Source organism: Pelobates fuscus, chromosome 3 (assembly GCF_036172605.1).
Source record: "Pelobates fuscus isolate aPelFus1 chromosome 3, aPelFus1.pri, whole genome shotgun sequence".
NCBI lineage: Eukaryota > Metazoa > Chordata > Amphibia > Anura > Pelobatidae > Pelobates > Pelobates fuscus.
Window position 1 is genome coordinate 233370686 of NC_086319.1, and position 4701 is coordinate 233375386.

Here is a 4701-nt window from a genome sequence, read left to right on the forward strand (position 1 = left end):
AAAAATAAAAGTTACCTACACCTCGTAAGGGGTTGAGAGTGTTCCATAACCCTTGCCCATTCTATGTCTGTGAATTTGCAACCTACATCTACCTCCCATCCTGATCTATATGTGGTGGTGGGGGGTGGGTATAATAACCTGCTTCCAAAATTGCGTTATACCACTTGGAGATGATGACCTTTATTTTGGGGAATTTATGTACCGCCTGTTCTTATGACAATAGCCTACTTCTATCTACCCCAAGTCCTTTTAGTGTAGATGTCAAAATACCTTACTTGTAGGATTTTATAAAAGTCCCTATGGGGAATTTCTTGCCCACTGCAAGTATAGTTGCCTAATGCAGGGGTTGTTGTTGGCATATTTATACAACACCGATAATAAGTGCTTAGTGGAGCTAAGCAGACTTCTCAGTTGTAATGGGGCCCCAGACCATAGGTGGTGAGCTAGTCGCCGATGATTAATCATCTGTCCTCCAAGTATAAACAAAGAGAACGTTACCAGGTGAGCTTATATATTCAAATGGCCATTAGAATAAAACTAAAGAGCCTCCATTTTGTTTAAATGTACACGGGGATTTAGGCCAGAGCGCAGGTAATGTTCTCTTTGTTTTTAACTATGTATTTTGAGCTGTTGGATACTAAGCTACTGCTGCTGTAAGCGCGGTGCTTTATCTTTGTGTCCTCCGTGTATGCCCATTTGTATGTGCCAGGTGGTTGTAATAATAGTAAAGTTATCTTCAGTATATCTTCAAGCCAGCTCTGTGAATGGGGAGTTACAGATTGGCTGAAAGCTTCATCTGACCTCTCTGAGCCAATCAGCAGTGACCCTGCAAGGCAGTACTCCACACTTCCTGCATGTGAAATTTCAGAAGCCAGATGCTGCCGCGGTGAGTTGAGATTGGTGCTGGAGGCACTTCTGGGTTAAACCGTTAGAAAATGATTTAACCCCTGAAGGTAAGAATGCAACCAGGGGTCTCCTCGCACCAACACAACTTAATTTAGATTAAGTTGTTATGGTGCCTTGTGATCCCTAAAATGTCCCTTTAATAGTTGCACAACGACCCACCAATGAAATTCCTTAATGCTTTCATTCTGATAGGGATTGGTAAATGGACTTCCAAACCATTGATAGGGTACATACAGGGATAGTTGATATGTCAGTGAAAAAGTCTATTCCTAGATAGTGTATAGCTTCCATTTTCCAATTAAATGTGTTCCTAGAGGAGTGTCACTTCCCTAATATAGCCTCTGTTAAGCATACCCCTAGTGCTTGAGATTTTGCTCAATTTACTTTGTGATATGAAACATTTGCGGAATCTGTGAGTATCTCAAACAGTGCAAAGAGATTAAAGCAGTGGTTTCCGAACCAGTACTCAAGGCGGAACGCCTACCAGTCCAGGATTCAGGGATTACCCAGTTATGTCAAGGTGTTTCTTTTCTTTATGAGAAGAAGAAAAAAAAAAAGACAGCTGGGTAATCCCTAAATCCTAGACTGGTGGGCATGCCGCCTTGAGGTCTAGTTTAAAAACCAACCACTGCACTGCAGGCATGTTAACCCTGCAATAGAAACATTGCCATTCCTGAAAAACGCCAATGTTTTCAGTTGCAGGGTTAAAATAACAGGGGCTTTGCATCATTGAGAGAAAGTGGTCTGGTTGCCTGTAGTGTCTCTGAATGGACAAGGCCAACTAGCTCAAAATCATTCACTCACTCTCCCAATTCTGTGGTACAAGCTACTAAAGTGGTCTACTCAGCATTTCCACTTAATAGAGTTCTATATTAGAGGAATTTACATTACGGTCGCATTACTGCGGTTTGCCGGCAGTTTAACTAATCCATAACAGAAAGAACAGTCTCTACTCCCACCTTGCTTTTATTATATTCTGAAAGTGAAAAGATTTCCTAAAGTGGCCTGAATTGACTTTGAATTTACGTACAGCATTTTTCCAGCTTGGCTGTTTTGACATTAAATTTGAATTAACACAGATAGAGATGAATGATATATTCCGTTCAGACTTTTCAGAAAAATAAACTCTAGCACAGCCATGTCCACAAGCTTCTCAGGCACCGAGATGGACGGATTCAAATGTTTGCCTACATTTTACTGAAGTACTATTTTTGTTCAGATTTATAGCTTGATTCTAATACTAGGAAAGTATTAGTTCACATTAAATATAACTTTTTTCTCTGAATCATTTTCATAGAAATCATTCATCTGATGTGGATTTTTTTGGCATTAACAGTCAGTACCAGTTATGATCGAATAGTGTTTTACCAAGAATACATTAAGCAGTGATGGCAAACCTTTTTGAGCCCAAGTGCCCAAACCGCAATACATGCCAACTTTTTTTCCTCAAAGTGCCAACAGCAATTAAACCTAAATACAGACTGCTGAAAATATGTATGTGTGTATATATATACACACACACACACACAATTACATACATACATACACACACACTGCATTGAGCAAATTTTTTTTTTTTTTTATAATCCTACCTATACATTAAAATCTTTATCGCCCCCCCCTCACATCTTTATCGCCCCCCCCCCACTTCTCCGGTGGTTGTAAGTTCTCTGTAGTACTCCTAATCTCAGATAGTTACCTGTAGAAAAGACCCCTGTCCACAGAAGCAATCAATCAGATTCCAAACTCTCCACCAAGACCATAGAGCTGTCCAAGTGTGTCAGGGACAAGATTGTAGACCTACACAAGACTGGAATGGGCTACAAGTCCATCGCCAAGCAGCTTGGTGAGAAGATGACAACAGTTGGTGCGATTATTCGCAAATAGAAGAAACACAACAAAACTGTCAGTCTCCTTCGGTCTGGTGCTCCATGCAAGATCTCACCTCATGGAGTTTCAATGTTCATAAGAACAGGGAGGAATCAGCCCAGAACTACACGGGAGGATCTTGTTAATGATATTAAGGCAGCTTGGACCATAGTCACCAAGAAAACAATTGGTAACACACACTACACCATGAAGGACTGAAATCCTGCAGCGCCCACATGGTGCCCCTGCTCAAGAAAGCACATGTACAGGCCTGTCTAAAGTCTGCCAATGAACATCTGAATGATTCAGAGGAGAACTGGGTGAGTGTTGTGGTCAGATGAGACCAAAATCAAGCTCTTTGGCATCAACTCAACTTGCCGTGTTTGGAGGAGGAGGAATGCTGCCTATGACCCCAAGAACACCATACCACCATCAAACATGAAGGTGGAAACATGCTTTGTTTTTTTTTTTCCTGCTATGGGTGTAGGACTACTGCACCGCACCAAAGAGACGATGGACAGGGCCTGTACCGTCAAATCTTGGGTGAGAACCTCCTTCCCTCAGCCAGGGCATTAAAAATGGGACGTGGATGGGTATTCCAGCATGAAAATGACCCAAAACACACAGCCAAGGTAACAAAGGAGTGGCTCAAGAAGAAGCACATTAAGGTCCCGGAGTGGCCTAGCCAGTCTCCAGACCTTAATCCCATAGAAAATCTGTAGAGGGAGCTGAAGGTTCGAGTTTCCAAACGTCAGCCTCGAAACCTTAATGACTTGGCGAGGATCTACAGAGGAGTGGGACAAAATTCCTCCTGAGATGTGTGCAAACCTGGTGGCCAACTACAAAAAGCATCTGATCTCTGATTTCCAACAAGGGTTTTGCCATCAAGTACTAAGTCGAAGGGGTCAAATACTTATTTCACTCATTGACATGCAAATCAATTTATAACTTTTTTGACACACATTTTTCTGGATTTTTTTGTTATTCTGTCTCTCATTGTTAAAATACACCTACCATTAAAATTATAGACTGAGCATTTCTTTGTCAGTGGGCAAATGTTCAAAATCAGCAGGGGATCAAATACTTTTTTCCCTTCACTGTAGACATGCATCAATTTAGTGCATCTCTATGATTAGATGCTGATCGGCGCAGTGCATTATTTTGCCACATGCACAACAACCTCCCAATGCTTTCCTATTCAAATTATTATTTCAGCTAAGGAGGCAGAGCCAGCCACGACAAGACCCTTGTGGCGCAGGAAATAAAGTGAGTTTTACACATTTTTAACTGGAGGCAAGGGGAGCTGGGAACCAAAACGGTGATATTAGAACTATATTGCCAGGCATACATGTTTGCATTCCTGACACTACAGTGTTCCTTTAATGGGTTAAACCACCTGTGGTTTTTTAAAATTTATTTTATTTTACCAATATAGATGACCCTACCCACTCTCATCTTTGCTTTTAATCTAATTATTTTGGATGTCAAATAAAACCAATTATTGAGAAACATATATGTGTCAAATAAAAACTTAACCATTATTATTTTCTTTAAAAGTGTATCAGAATTCATCCTTGTAATACTTAGCATAAATTACCATAGTACTTTAAAGCACATAAAACACTCAGTTCATAAACGAGTAAAGAAATCTCTTATTTTGTCCAACATACACTATATTAAGTAATCTGTGTGTCAATACACGTCTTGACTAAGTATTTTTCCATTTTTTATAGCATTTAGAATAGTAGGATCTACTTGGCTTATAGCGGACATTTCAAATACAAGGAGAAAATGTTAATTTTTAGCACTACTTAACATAGTGCATGTTAAACAAAATAGGAGATATCTTTATTCTATAAGTGTGAAATGTGCATTTTTTTTTTATTTTTTTTTTACGAGATTATGTTAGATGCAGATAGGCAAGCG